This window comes from Spinacia oleracea, chromosome 4 (genome assembly GCF_020520425.1).
Source record: "Spinacia oleracea cultivar Varoflay chromosome 4, BTI_SOV_V1, whole genome shotgun sequence".
Lineage (NCBI taxonomy): Eukaryota > Viridiplantae > Streptophyta > Magnoliopsida > Caryophyllales > Amaranthaceae > Spinacia > Spinacia oleracea.
In genome coordinates, this window is record NC_079490.1 from 169,080,427 (window position 1) to 169,097,169 (window position 16,743).

The following is a 16,743-nucleotide window of genomic DNA, read 5'->3' on the forward strand; positions in this document are numbered from 1 at the left end:
TTTGCGAGTAATTGGCGATGACGGGATCGAATTGAATTTAGAATTGAAGTTGGAATTGAAGTTGGAATTGAAGACGATAGGTATTGAATGCTCGTAAATTGCAAGGTAGTCCTCGATGTTCTTGAAATTTATGATCAATAATGGTGAGGAGGATGAAGAGGAGATTACAGTAATGAAGGTCGGAGAGGATGAACACATCTTGAAGTTGGGCTTTTGGGTGCTTTTCCTTTTTCCAAATCCAACAATACTGGGAAATTAATTTGTAGGGGGAGCCACATGGGTTTTTCCTTCTTTGGATTTAAAGGGGGAGCCACGTGGTGGTTTTGGTGTTTTTGGGAAGATAGCCACGTGGCTTTGAAATGAAAGTGGTTGGGCTTTTTAAATACTAGGTATTGATGCGCATGAGATGGAGATTTTGACAGCAAACAAAGTTCCATCTCCAATTTGTGACACGCAAGATAAGAGAGAGAATGACATGTGTGTTTTTTTTTTCCAAGGCTAAAACAAAAGTAAACCAAATTTTCTCAAATCATTGGAAATCTTAAATACCTACTGTTGACCCTAAAGTTTTGATGATGACAAAGCAAACTCCTGACAATTGGTTAAGTTATGTTGCATAATAGGTTCCGAGATCCTTAGAGGGATAATGCTAAGTTAAGGAGATCCTGAGTTGGATAAACTAAGCAACGTGGAATATAAGCAAGTAATTGATCCATGTCAGACACTACATTGAAGAAATAATCATTAAGCAAGGCGAGATCCTTAGGCGAGTTCTTAAGGAGAGATCCTCATATATTATGTGGATCCTCGACGTTCCAGAGAAGGAACAAATTGGGAAGTCTTCGAGTGAAGCTTCTAAAGGTGCAACATGAAGACTACAACATATGAGTTTATGTTTTAGGATTTATGTAAGTATTTAAAAAAGTTTATAAGTAATTTGGTATGAAAGGGACATAGTATTTTGGTACGTTTTAAATGAAATATGTTAACTGTAATTATAAAAGAGTTTTGACTTGGAAAATCTTTTTAATAAATAAAATGTATTTAATTAATAAATGAAACATAGGATTCTGATTTATTCTCCTTGTTTCTCAAGTAAAAGTTTTTCCACGTTCCTTGAAACTCTCCCCACGTATTTCTGTTCAACGTACATTTAGTGTTTTGATTTGGTCTCCCTTGTTTCTATCCAACTATGCCCATGTTACTGAGCAGTAACTGTTAGTGGGTAGTTGAGGAGAACATGGGTACCCAACCCTAAGTAAAACTCTCCTATAAAAGGAGAAGAGTTTTAGCTTTTCAAAACACACAACTGATCTTTGCAAAATATATCTTAAGAGCTTAAACGTTTTAAAAGAGAATCAGTTTTCAAAAGAGTGTCCCTTGAGTTCCTTATTACTTTGAGCTTTATTACGTACTAGAGTTTTATATCAAATTGTATTTTGGGTTTAAGGATTGAGTGATCCTTGAGTGACTTAGAGTTAAGTCAAAGAGAGAAAGAGCGACTAAGAGTTTAGTCAAAGAGAGAAACAGTGACTTAGAGTTAAGTCAAAGAGAAAAGGAGCGACTTAGAGTTAAGTCAGAGAGAGAAATAGTAGCACAGTAATCGAAGGGGATTGCTGTGGGGAACTCGTGTTCGAGAGGAACTCGAGTTAAAGAGTGTATTTGTAATAGAGTTATTGCATTAATACAAAAGAGTAGTGAGGTTCTTCTTGATTAGGGTCAAGAAGGTTCCTCCGTTTTATATCTTTCTTCGCTCATTGTTCTCAGTCTCTTTATTGTTTAAATTCCGCAAGAAACTTACCCAAGTTCCCAAGAAACAATTCACCCCCCCTCTTGTCAAGTGTTCCTATTGAACTATCAGTTGGTATCAGAGCAGGATCTCACAAAAATACAGGAAACCCTGTTGAGAAAAAGTTCCTGGAAAGTATGAACGCTTACGAGAAACTCGAGGAAGGTTATTCCACTCAAAGACCTCCAATGTTCAACCGGAAATTCTACACCTACTGGAAGAACAGGATGGAGATCTATATCAAGGCAGAGAACTATCAAATCTGGCGAGTCATAGAAGTCGGTGATTTCAAGGTAACATTGACCAATGCTCAAAATGAGGTAGTTCCTAAACCCATGTCTGAATTTACTAAGGAAGATTTTGAGAAATTTGAAATCAATGCAATGGCTGTGAAAATCTTGCATTGCGGCCTTGGACCTCACGAACATAACTGAGTTATGGGGTGCAAGAGCGCAAAGCAAATCTGGGATCTCCTTCAAATAACTCATGAAGGAACTAATGAGGTCAAACGTTCTAAAATTGATTTATTAATGTCTAAGTATGAACGTTTTGAAATGCAACCAAGAGAAACAATCCAGGAAATATTTACTCGTTTCACTAACATTACTAATGAGCTAGTTTCTCTTGGAAGAATTATTCCCTCTGATGAACAGGTTAGGAAGATCCTAAGGAGCATGCCACAGGATGATAGATGGAGAACCAAGGTCACTGCATTGTTTGAAACAAAGGACTTCACCAAATTCAACATTGAACAATTGGCGGGATCCTTGATGACTCATGAATTACATCTAGGAGCAGCTGTTCCTGAGAACCGAGGCCTTGCTCTCAAGGCTGAGGAACAGGAGGACTCAGAACCTGATGAAGATGAGGTTGCTACGTTGGTCAGAAGAATGAAAAGATTTTACAGGAACTCTAAACCTGGAAATCTAAGAGGAAGGAACTCAATGAGAAAACCAAGCGGTTCCAAGTCTGACCAAGGATGTTTCAAGTGCGGTAATTCTGACCATCAAATCAAAGACTGCCCTCAATGGGAAAATGAAAAAGGGAAAGGCAAGGGAAAGGATCAATATAAGGAAAGATTCAACAAATCCACCTTTTCCAAGCCCAACTTCAAGAAGGCAATGATCGAAGCTTGGGAAGAAGCCACTGACTCGGAAGAAGATGAGGATCAACCAGAAGAAACAACAAACCTTTGTCTTATGGCAAAGATCGATGAATCAACACAAGATCCATCACGTGAAGTAAGTTCCTCAACTCTTCAATCTCTGTCTGTAAATAAATTAGTGGAATTATTGATAGAAACTCTAGACATTTTTAAAAAGCTTATCGTAATAAAGGCTCAAAGTGACAAGGCAATGGAACTTAGCAAAGAACACACAACCTACCTCGATAATGTTAAATCTGATGTACATGGTAGGTTCTTTCAGTTGCCTGACAGGAACACCTCTCTTAAAGACTCTTTTAAAAGAGTTGAAAATGTACATATTATGCTTGATGAAACTAATGAAGTTCAGGAACATAAGGATTTCGAAAATGGTTTGATTCACTTCATAGATAACAATGAGGAAACTTCTCCAGCTAGACAACATAAAGAGACAGTTGAATCAGGAGTTCAAGAAATCAAAGTGAATCAGAGAGTTCCTACTCAAGAGGAACAAGATCTTAGAGTTCATGATCCAGAAGTTCCTGTTCCTGAGGATCACCCTATTATTCAACAGGAACAAGGAACTCGAGGATCTCAAGGAACTCAAGAAACAGAAGTAACTGAGGAAAGTTTGAATATTCTTGTGGCTCAATCTCAACCTAAGCCATGGAAACATCAGAGTTCCTCTCCAATGGATCTGATCGTCAGCGACATTGAAAGAGGAATTGTGACAAGATCTGAACTCAGGAACTTTTGTACTTTCCATGCGTTCCTCTCCATAATCAAGCCAAATAACCAGAAGGGGATAGAACTCAAATGGATGTACAGGATCAAGCTTGATAAACGTGGAACAATGGTCAGGAACAGAGCAAGGTTAGTTGTTAAAGGCTACAATCAACAGGAAGGTACTAATTTCGAAGAAACTTTTGTTCCTGTTGTTAGATTAGAAACTATAAAAACTTTAATTGTTTTTGCAGCCTTTACAGAAATTAAGTTGTACCACATGGACGTCAAACGTGTCTCCATAAATGAATTTTTTAAAAAGGACGTCTGTGTGGAACAACCTCCCCATTATAAAAATCATGAATTTTCAAATCACATCTATAAGCCTGACAAAGCTCTCCATGGGTTAAAGCAAGTTACAAGATCGTGGTGCGAAATATTATCTAAAATCCTTCTGAAAAATGATTTTAAACGAAGCAGATATGACAAAACTTTATTCTTAAAATCAAAAGGAACTGACTCACTAGTTGTACAATTTTACGTTGATAATATACTGTTTGGTACAACTAATGAAAATTTGTGCAAGGAACATGCAAAGTAAACAAGCAGAAAGAAGCACGGGAAAATGAGATTGGACCTCGGGATGATCAAGCTGAGATAAGTAAGCAGGAAAGTTCCTCACAAGGTATTACTTTTATAGATTTATGCATAACTACTATATACCATTATAAATACATGTGCGTAAAGCATAACTGAAGTTTACCATTGTTAAGGAACAACTAAAAATTTAAAATTAAAATATGTATTTAATTAGTCAAGCAATATGAGATACGTAATTAAAACAGTTCCACTAAAATAGGAGGATCATGGATATATTCTTTTTGTTATAATTTTCTTCCATCTTTTATTTTTCCACAAATTATTTTTATTATTTTTATTTCTTTTTATATATCCATATTTTTATTTATTTTTTCCATTAAATTTTATTTTTTCCAAAATTTAAAGCTAATGGATCACACCTATGGATCTTTCATACCCAAATCCACCACAAATTCAAAACTCATCAATTTCAAACACAAGAAACCCTAAAAATCAAAAATCCCCAATTCAAACCCTAACAATGAAAAATCCCCAAATTGAAACCAACACCACCACCGCCGGCGGCCAGACCCAGCAGGCCACGACCACCGGCCAAGTTGCACCCAGCCCAGCGACCGGACTCGACCCGACCAACCGACCGAGCCCAGCCGCGTGCGTCGAGCCCAGCTGCGAAATACATTGCCTCCCTGCTTCGGCCTTCCTCGCCGGTGACCAACAACCCGGCCTCCCTCGCCGCTATCGCTGAACCTAACCGAGAACCTCACCCACACTCGCCCCTCGAAGAGACGCCGACCACCCACACTCACTGTCACCGTCCAACTCCACCAACCGCTCGCCCCCAGCCTGTTCGCGAACCACCTCAAAACCACCACCCTGTTCGCGACCCACAGCCTCTGACCGACCCGCCTGCCTTGACCCATCCACCGACGCCGACCCTTTCCACCTAACCACCGCCGACAGCAAACAACCACCCTGCCAAAACCCGGCGTCCGCTCACAAATCTCCCTCTTCTTCTATTTAGTTTGCTAAGAACGTTGAGGAGGTGGGGTTCCTGGAAAAACACGAAAATAGGGGATTGTTCAGAGGGGGAAATTATAACATACCGGGTTCTTTGGTAAGGGATGCAGGTTTGGCTAAGGAGGTTTGCATTTCATATTAAGGATTTTATGGGTGATGAGTTATATTACAGGGATGACAAAACAAAACAAAACAAAAAAAAAAACAAAAAAAGGGATGCCCGGTCTCAGGGGGAAATTACCTCATCCCAAGTTCCTTCGGCTGAGGATGAAAATTTGGTGAAGCGGTTTGCAATTAATATTGAGGAACTTACGGGTTATGATTTATATATGAAAGGGAAAACGTTGAAAAAAACTACATGTATATGAAAGGATTAAAAAAAGTTGGTTTCTCAGGTGAACAGTCCTCTGATGTTTGTTGATATATTTTGTGATATTTAGGATAATGATGAGAAAATGGAAGAATGAATGGACGCAGTAGAAATTGAGAAAGGATGTGGATTGATATGCAGTTGAAAAAGAAACAACTTACACTTGCTACATACCTAAGCCATCTTTCCTGATCCTATCCATTTGTGTTACATTATGCTTTTGATTTTTTTTTTGGAACCTTTTACTTTAATTTTTATATTCTTTTTGGTATGTCACCCTTTGTTGGGAAACATACGATTTTTATTCTTTTATTTCTGTGGAACTCCTAAAAGATCGTATCTCTAAGAACTTGGCTTGTTAATTATTATGTTTTATATTCGAAATTAGTACGTTGTAACTTAACTTTGAGGCTAACTTAGTTTGTCAACCGTTGAACGGAGGGCGCTCTAATCGGTATATATTAGTATTGTGTATTTCTACTTTTTGTTAATGCCAACAGGGGGAAATGAATGCAAACTTAACTTAAATTGATCACTTGAGTCCGTCTCACTACTCTCTTCTCGATGTAAGTTTAAAAAAAAAAAAAATTCTCGTTTTTAATTTTATTTTCGTTTATTAAAATTAATTTCAATTTTCCTTAATTTCATTTAGGAAATTTAGATTAATTTTTATAAAAATACTTTATTTAATTTATTGCTTTATATTTATGCTAATTGATTATTATTGCATTTAGTGAAAGTTTGCTTTTGTTGTCATCACCAAAAAGGGGGAATATTGTTGACCCTAAAGTTTTGATGATGACAAAGCAAACTCCTGACAATTGGTTAAGTTATGTTGCATAATAGGTTCCGAGATCCTTAGAGGGATAATGCTAAGTTAAGGAGATCCTGAGTTGGATAAACTAAGCAACGTGGAATATAAGCAAGTAATTGATCCATGTCAGACACTACATTGAAGAAATAATCATTAAGCAAGGCGAGATCCTTAGGCAAGTTCCTAAGGCGAGATCCTCATATATTATGTGGATCCTCGGCGTTCCAGAGAAGGAACAAATTGGGAAGTCTTCGAGTGAAGCTTCTAAAGGTGCAACATGAAGACTACAACATATGAGTTTATGTTTTAGGATTTATGTAAGTATTTAATAAAGTTTATAAGTAATTTGGTATGAAAGGGACATAGTATTTTGGTACGTTTTAAATGAAATATGTTAACTGTAATTATAAAAGAGTTTTGACTTGGAAAATCTTTTTAATAAATAAAATGTATTTAATTAATAAATGAAACATAGGATTCTGATTTATTGTCCTTGTTTCTCAAGTAAAAGTTTTTCCACGTTCCTTGAAACTCTCCCCACGTATTTCTGTTCAACGTACATTTAGTGTTTTGATTTGGTCTCCCTTGTTTCTCTCCAACTATGCCCATGTTACTGAGCAGTAACTGTTAGTGGGTAGTTGAGGAGAACATGGGTACCCAACCCTAAGTAAAACTCTCCTATAAAAGGAGAAGAGTTTTAGCTTTTCAAAACACACAACTGATCTTTGCAAAATATATCTTAAGAGCTTAAACGTTTTAAAAGAGAATCAGTTTTCAAAAGAGTGTCCCTTGAGTTCCTTATTACTTTGAGCTTTATTACGTACTAGAGTTTTATATCAAATTGTATTTTGGGTTTAAGGATTGAGTGATCCTTGAGTGACTTAGAGTTAAGTCAAAGAGAGAAAGAGCGACTAAGAGTTTAGTCAAAGAGAGAAACAGTGACTTAGAGTTAAGTCAAAGAGAAAAGGAGCGACTTAGAGTTAAGTCAGAGAGAGAAATAGTAGCACAGTAATCGAAGGGGATTGCTGTGGGGAACTCGTGTTCGAGAGGAACTCGAGTTAAAGAGTGTATTTGTAATAGAGTTATTGCATTAATACAAAAGAGTAGTGAGGTTCTTCTTGATTAGGGTCAAGAAGGTTCCTCCGTTTTATATCTTTCTTCGCTCATTGTTCTCAGTCTCTTTATTGTTTAAATTCCACAAGAAACTTACCTAAGTTCCCAAGAAACAATTCACCCCCCCTCTTGTCAAGTGTTCCTACTGAACTATCACCTACCCATATTAATTAACACATTTAAAATATATGCTAAGGAAAATAAAATAATTAACCTTTTGTAAGCGTGCTTAAAAATCAGGGTTATTACATGAACTGGTCAAATAGGGCCTATTTAGGCCATGACCCGCCCCATGAATCTATTTTTCTGCTAATAAAATTTTGTTTTGCATTAAATAATACATTGTACGTAGCTCAAACCGTTAGGAACTCTAAGGTTCAAAACCACACAGGTCACAATTGCTTTTTAGTACTCCTTACGATTTACAGAGTACATTTACACCGCAATTTGGATTATAAAATGTCCACCCCATTGATATTTTAGGTCATCTTTAAAAGTTTGTCCTATAAACATAAATACTTATAGGACCACAACTTTTCTCTCATGATTGTATAAAATACATTTAACATACCACTTTTGTCTATTCTAAATTTCACAAAGCCAAATTTTAATAAATCATAATTGGTGCATGGCCAAACAATTAGAGGGCGTCAAAATCGCAGCCATGCATGTATTTGCAAATACATGCCAGGGGCAATTTGGTACTTGCGCAAAATTTGAAATTGCTGAGCAAGCAAATCCGTTTGCCTACGTGGACTCCGTAACGGCCAACTTGTCATCCTCACTCACTCCTCACTTGAATCATCTTCCAACTTCTCTCTCTCTCCTTGGTCGCGATTTCTGAAAACCCAAAAAACGAAATCGAATTTCCAAAAACAATCACTCAAGGTGCGTTTGTTTTCGGAGGAAGCATTCAAGTTCTAGTAACTCAAGTTCTCGCAAGAATCACTAGGAATTTGGTCGAATTTGTGTTCGTGAAAAAGCCCCAAATTTTCGAGGTAAAACCCTAATTTGAAATTAATTAGGGTTTTTGTTTATATATTTGAAATTATTGTCAATTGTTTATAGATTTGGGCTTGATATGATTTTTGCATAATGTTTGCATAATGTTTGCATAAATTTTGTCAATCCTTGAGCAAATGTTTGCATAAATTTTATTAATTCGCACTAATTTACCCTATTTCATGCGAGAATGGATTTTTGTTGATTTCAGCTGTGAATTGCTTGTGCATTAATCCTGATAAAGATGATAAATTGAATGTGATAAAGTGCTTGCATTATTCATGATAAAGATGATAAATTGATACGATTTAATTAATTGCTTGAGTTGGTTTCATAATTCTGTTTAAATGGTTGAAGTAGTTTCAATTTCTTGGTTAAATGGGAAATAGTGTTAGGTTTTTTGTCCAATAATTTGGTATTGGTATTTGCAATTCATCGAAATACAAATTGGTCATAATTTTGTTTATAATGAAATCCTGATTGATTTTTTTAGAATAAGGTGGTGGCATGCCTTGTTGTGAGAGGCACCATTTTCTTCAAATAGAATAAGCTATAATTAAAACTAATTACAACTATTTGATGGTACGCAGACCATATTTGAATTGAAAAACAACTTTGGTACTTTAGACCAATTACATTCAAATTAATGGTACGCAGACCATATTTTCTATCCTATTTGGGCCATACTAGTCACTTCATAACCTGCAAAACAATACATATACAATATATACCATTCACCCATTCATTATCATGAATGGCCCACATAGCTGGTTAATAAAACACATTATGCATCACATAAACATTTGCAGCAATTAATCAAGGGCACCAATAATCTACAAATTATTCAGTCCTTATTAATTCTAATCAAGTTGTTTTAACCTTAAGGATTTGTAGACCTAATCAAGAGTTTATGACTAAAAGGGGCTCCCACTTAAACCAATAAATTCATATGCTTTACTAATTTTAAACATAAAAATGTATTTCTAGTCTAACCGGAAACATACAAATTTAAAGCTCATATAAATTTATAATTGAATCCAAAAAGTTTAATTTAATTTCAGTCGTATTTAAATTAATTCATGATTTTAATTTTAGTAAAATAATTAGAATGAATAAAATTTATTATAATTACAATATTCAAAATTAAAATCCAAGAAAATAATTTAAATTATTAATTTTAAAATTAATTAAAATTACGTAAACTGAAAATTTCAAATTAAAAATTTCAAAACGATCTAATCGCAACGCAACAATCCCACGCATCGCACGCCCATGGGCCACACGCACACAGCCATCGCTGGCCATGTGCGCGCAGCCCATGCGCTGCCTCGCATCGCTGCTGCTCACCATCGCAAGGCATCACGCATGGTGCTCGCTGCGCGCGCCAGCGCTCGACGCACGAGCATGCTGTCGCAGCCCATCGCTGGGCGCAGCGCTCGTTGCACGTCGCAACACGCACCCGCACGCCATCGCTGGGCGCAGCGCTCGTCGCACGCACAACAAGCACTCGCACGCCATCGCTGGGCGCAGCGCTCGTCGCACGCACAACAAGCACTCGCACGCCATTGCTGGGCACAGCGCTCGTCGCACGCACAATAGCGATCGCTGCGCGCGAGCGATCGATGCTTGGCGCAGCACTCGTGGCACGCGAGCTTACGCTCGCTGCGCGCGAGGCAGTGCGCGCTGTGGCGCAGCTCGCTTGCTGCCCACACGCGACTGCTCGTGCCTTGCTCTCGCCCTCGCCCATTCGCCCATTGCACACAGCCCACGACACAAGGCAGGGCTGCTGCCTTGTGCTCGTGCACCATGGCCTTGCTCATTGCATTCGTACCGCATGGGCGACGAGCTCCCTTGCTCGTCGTCACATGCCCGCACTATACAACACCCCTTAAGGGTAACACGTAGCGTCCATTGCTTTGTGCGTGCAAGTTATATGAGCGAATCGCATAAAAATTTAAAATTTATATTCAAAATTAATGACAAATTAATAAATAATATTAATTTCATAATTTTAGGGTGAAAAATCGAAAATTTATTATTCAATTGATTTTCGATTATCATGGATTCAAGTCTAGGTCATAAAAATTTAAAATTTAACATAAATTTACAATTTTTATGGTGGTTTTTAATCATAGGTATCTAATTAAATTATAACTAATTATGAAAATCAAATTAATTCTAAATTATTCCAATTTTCAACAAATTAATCATAATTACAAATTAGATTGCATAATTAACAAGGCTAGGCATTCAAACTTGTTAAAAATATACAGTAGGTCAATCAAAAATTCAAGATTTATCAACAAGAATCGCAAATATTTAATTTAACATCTTAAATTTACGAAATTTTGCATTCGAAAAACTAAAACCTCCGAAAACTCATAGTTAGGCTTCGAATTTGAGAATTCTGGGTTCGGCCGAAAAATAATGTTTTTGTCAAAATTTTAGAATGCCTTTTACATGCGGAATTGACACAAAAATCACTCGATTTGGATGAGTAACGAAGAAACTGCCGAAAAACTGCGTACGTATAATTAAATAAACGCAGTTTGCAATTAATTAACAATTACGAAAATTAATCACCCCTTTTAATTCTTGCAAATTTGTAATATTTAACCATGTTCATGCAATTTAGATTATGAAAATAATAAGAGGCTCGTGATACCACTGTTAGGTTATGATACATATGACAATTCATAAATCATGCGGAAAAACCATAAAGCCAGGAAAGCATATTATTTACACATAATCATTTAGCATAGTTTAGATGCATACTCTTTGTTGCGTGCCTTCCCTAGCTGCGCCCGAACCGAACAAGAACAAGTCTTTAGGACTCCAAGTGTTGTCCCTCCGTAGATAGTCCACAGCACGTCCGGATCCGCCTTAAGCTTGACCAACTAGGATCGCCCTTAAGGTACTTAGAATTTTCGGCACTTATAGGCAATTGTGTGACTGAATTTTTGCTCTCAAAAATCACTTTGAATACTTGAATACTCGATGTAAATATGTGACCCTAGGCACCTATTTATAGAGTTATGGAAAAAGATTTGGAATCCTATTAGGATACTAATTTATTTAATTATGATCCTACTAGGACTCGAATTAAATAAACTAAATCTTTTAGGATTAGATTTAATCATATGACAAATCCCGGTAGCCTTAGGATTCGAGTAACACACTTCGAGTGATACGCTAGCACCGCACGCAGGCCTTGCGGCCCACGCACAGCGCCAGCCCACTCGTCGCAGCCCCGCGCGCGCTCCAAGGCCATTGCTGGGCCTGGCCTTGCGCTGGACCGGGCGTGGCTTGGCAGCATGTTTTTGGGCGCTTGGGCTTGCTGAGCGTAGGCCTGGCTTCGTGCTGGGCCTTCGTCTAGCAAGTCTCGTCTGATGCTAATTCGTACGACGCGCTTCCGATTAAATTCCCGATTCCGGAATTTATTTCCGATACGAACAATATTTAATATTTCCGATTCCGGAATTAATTTCCGTTTCGAACAAATATTTAATATTTCCGTTTCCGGAATTTATTTTCCGATTCCGATAATATTTCCGATTCTGACAATATTTCCGTTTCCGGCAATATTTCCGATTCCGGCAATATTTCCATTTCCGATAATATTTTCCGATACGTACCATGTTTCCGTTTCCGGCAACATCTACGACTTGGATAATATTTATATTTCCGATACGATCCATATTTCCGTTTCCGGCAATATCATCGTTTCCGGAGCATTCATTTCTCGCCTGTGACGATCTCAGCTCCCACTGAAACCAAGATCCGTCGATTCCGAATATCCATAGATGGAGTATTTAATGCCATTAAATACTTGATCCGTTTACGTACTATTTGTGTGACCCTACGGGTTCAGTCAAGAGTAAGCTGTGGATTAATATCATTAATTCCACTTGAACTGAAGCGGCCTCTAGCTAGGCATTCAGCTCACTTGATCTCACTGAATTATTAACTTGTTAATTAATACTGAACCGCATTTATTAGACTTTAACATAGAATGCATACTTGGACCAAGGGCATTATTTCCTTCAGTCTCCCACTTGTCCTTAGGGACAAGTGTGCATTTCCTAATTCCTTTGTCGCTCGATGCTTACTCTTGAACATAAGGTAAGAGTTGTCATCCTTATTATGTCCAGAGGTGTTCCTCGGTTTCAGAGTTCAACTGATCAAATAAACAGATAATCATAGCCTATGATTCATCCGAGCACGGCCATGCATTTCACAGTTTCTAGCTCTCCGAGTGGCCTTGTACAACTTTTAAGCATCTCATCCCGATTTATGGGAGGACAATTGTAACACCCCACATTTTCATAACATATTTTATTAATACTTAATTATTATTATTAGCTTAAAACCGTCAAATTTTATTTTAGAAAGTATTATATGTAGAATAATTTAATATTTTATGAAAAAAAAAGATATATTGATCAATTTATGATTTCAAAAACTAATATTGGGACAATAGTAGTAATGTAGTATGTCAAGTTCAAAGTTTAAGCCCAATTAGCCCAATTACTTATACCCAAAATCAGAAATTGTCCAAGTTAATGAAATTATGATTTTGCCCCTAAGTCAACCAAAGAAAGCCAAAGTCCACTTCTTCTTCTTCAATTCTCTGTCGTGGAAGCAGCTCCATGAGCCACGAAAGCTCTCTCCCAAATGTCAGTCCCAAATGAGCTTACTCACCCTCTCAACCTTACTCAGCAAGTACAAATTTCATGGTTTTATTTTTCCTCTCTAAAGCTCCCATGGTATTAAATTTGATTGTTTTGGAAAACCATTAGAGGTGAGCTCATTGCTTACGTTTTATCCTTTTTTTCATCCTCTATAAATACCCCAAGTATGCTGTCATAATTCTCCATAGCAAGCAAGAACTCACAGCAAAGAATACACATGAAATTAGCAATGAAAATCCTCAAAAACATCCCCTGTTTTTGCACGCACCACCGTCACCACCGCAGCTCTGCCGCCAGCCAACCTGATACAACCACCCTCAAAATTTTCCGTTCTCCACCCCTGGTATATGCTCATTCACTACTCACCAATATCAAGCTCGAATTGTAGCATTCCGTTGCCGAAACCGAACATTAACTCACGCACAACCTCTTTTCTCTCTCTACATTGACACAGACCACCACCGCCCAAACCACCGGCGAAAAACTTATCCGACCACATAACCACCTCCCTGTTGCCGCCTTGTGCTTCCTCTGCTCACCGTCATTCGTGGGTCATACGAGTCATACCCAGTTGCTGCCTTCCTTCCTCCTTCCTCTTCTCTTGGTTCGTGTTCTGTTCGTGAAGACCAAACTTGGTCTTTCAACTTCCTAAATTTTTGGAACTACTGGGCCTATATTCTAAGTCAAAAGGGTCAAATCCAATAACAATCAAGAAAGCCAAGTTGGGTAAGTGATACGGAGTACTCCGTACTTATTTATGCCATGGAACTAAATAAAAGACTTTTTGAAATGTTTTTTTTTTTTTTTTTGTTAAAAAGTAAGGTTTTACTAAAATCTAGTATTATTAATAAAATAAAGGCTATTAATAAAAGGTTTAATTATAATTATTTTTGTATAATTTACTAATTCGGTCATTTATAAATAGACGAATATTCAATTTTGGAGCTCAGGAAGAACGATCCATCGAACAGGAAGTATAAACTACGGTTGAGGTAACATCTATTGCTAACACCAACAATCCCCTTATGAAATGTGTTTCGATGAGATTATGAAATATGATATGTTTTTATTGGATTGTGGGATATGAAATGTGTTTATAAAGTATGTTTTATAATGATTATATTCAAGCATGTTTATGTATGATTTTATAAGAACGATGTCTATGAGTTAATAATAAGATACGAAACATGATAAATACAAGTGTAACCGGTTCTGGCAGTTAGTGGGGTTACTATTTCTAGGTCGTGCACGTACCGCCGTACCGCGGGACACCCAACAAGGGAGAGTGCTCCTTGAGGGTTACCGCAAGCTAAAAAAGAAACTATTTAGGTACGGGCGTATGTCCAACAAGGGAGAGTGCTCCTTGAGGACTATCGCAAGGTGGGAGACGTCCCGCAAGGCTAACTTGTCAGTTACCAAGTAAAAAGAAGGTTTTATGAAAGATAATGGGAACTATCAAAGTTTCAAGTTATAAATGATGTTTTATTGCATTTATGAAAATGTTTTACTATGTTCTATTCTCCCTGATTGCAAAGTAAATAAAATGAATTGAAATGAGTTTACGCTGTTAGGGTAGTATGTTACTGGGCCTCGGCTCACGATGTTGCTTTTGTTTTAGGTACGAAGAAGATCATGGGATGCCTTAGAGTGAGGATGCAACCATCAAATTCACGATCGATGTTTAATAAAGATAACTATGTCATTAGTAATAAAGGGATGTATTAATTAAACTCTAAGTTTGATTTCACGATTTGAGTTAGATTTTTAAATTAATGTCTAAACTTGTTAGAAATATTTATTAAGGTTTACTTAGATTTCAATGTAAATTTTAAAGAATTAATGGAAGTGAAGCATAATTACTGTTACTCAATAGTAGTCAGTAAACGTAAAAAGGTTATGACACCTTGTATTTCCCACGAGGGAGATACGGCAAGTGACGCTCCGACTAAATTAGGGTTTCCGCTGCTAATTAAAGATAATTAACCTAATTAATGGTGTTTAGAAGTCGGGGCGTTACAGTTTGGTATTCAGAGCCAAGGTTCTGCGACCATAAGTGCTAAACCTTACGGGTTTTGCACGAAATAAAAATTCATTAGGCTTTAAGCAAGAATTTTAAGGAATAAGTTAAAAAGAATATTTTAAAATCAATTCAAGTTAAAATGGAATGAGTGTGAGTGTAGGAACGGGATTAAAGGGATTTATTCTCCTGTTATTTATGTTTTCCTGATTGAATATATTATGCGAAATACCGATTGTCGAGGGCATTAACGATGCCATGAACGAAGCTCACAACAAGCGCAACATTCACGATGGCGCCAACATTGGTATTATTTTATTTTATCTCTCTCGCTTTGGATCCGAACTTCCCATGTTTTCATGTTTATCATGTTATGAGTTTCCTACCCTAGACAGACTAGGCAAAGTTTAAGCATTACTGTTTTCTTGAAAGAAGTTAAGTTATAGCACGGTGCGAACACAAAGATTTTGTGGATATGAATTGTTTTGAGGAATTTTTATGGTTATGGAATCTTTAAGGATAGTATAAATGTTTAAGTATCAAACAAGCATAAGGTTGTATTTCACGAGTGGTGGATCACTAATTAAGTTAAGGTTATTATAGGTTTATAGTGTTTAAATTATGAATGAAATTGATTCTAGGGTTACCTTCCCGTGTTATCCATGATAAATATTTTGGTGTATAAGTACAAAAGTCTAGTATCTAAAAGATGATTGATATGCCTCTATTAAGGAAGCTAAGAAGTTATACATAAGTGTTATGAACCACATGAGTTATGGTAGAAGACCCGTTTTAGTTGACATATGAATAAGATTTTGAGGATTTTATCAAAAGGAGTTATCAGGAATTAGTATATCAAAAGATTGAATGATAGAGTATCGAAAGAGCATGAGTTTGTATTTCGTAAGTGGTGAATCAACAATTAAATCGAGGTTTAAAGCATTGAAGTTACGATTGAAATCGATTCTTAGATTACCATTCCGCATAATTTATAAGGATTATTTTTATGTATTTATCTGAAAGGATGTTTGATAATCTCCATAAAGAAAGCTAAGTGAGATAATTTAAGGTTTTGCAAAATGTTATGGGAAAATATGTTTTGTGGTGATCGAAAAGACGAAATTGAGTTTTGCATATAAAGCTTTGAGGATTCTACCAAAATGAGTTATCAAGAATAAGTCTGTGTATCGGGTTGATGATATCAATGAATGTTATGAAATTCGAAATGAGTTATGAATGATTGAGGAATGCAATGAAATTGAGAATAAGAAATCGACAAAATGACATGTCTATAAAACCAGGTAGTCTGAACTAAGTTTTCTGGAAGATAGATTGTTTCTGAGAAAGGCACATTTGATGACTTAGCATTATCCGCGAAATACGAGGGTTGTCTACCTGAAATACTAAGAATAAGTAACGATCGAAGTCGTATGTCAAACGATGTATTTTCTGTCACGTGATTG

General features: G+C 36.9%; 1 long non-coding RNA gene across 1 annotated transcript; it reads left to right on the forward strand.

Moving 5' to 3' along the window:
* Positions 1-13,475: 13,475 nt before the first annotated feature.
* Positions 13,476-15,112, forward strand: LOC130459944 (uncharacterized). The gene is made up of 3 exons (XR_008919699.1): positions 13,476-13,989; positions 14,189-14,255; positions 14,882-15,112. It is a non-coding gene; the product is annotated as an uncharacterized lncRNA (long non-coding RNA).
* Positions 15,113-16,743: the final 1,631 nt, after the last annotated feature.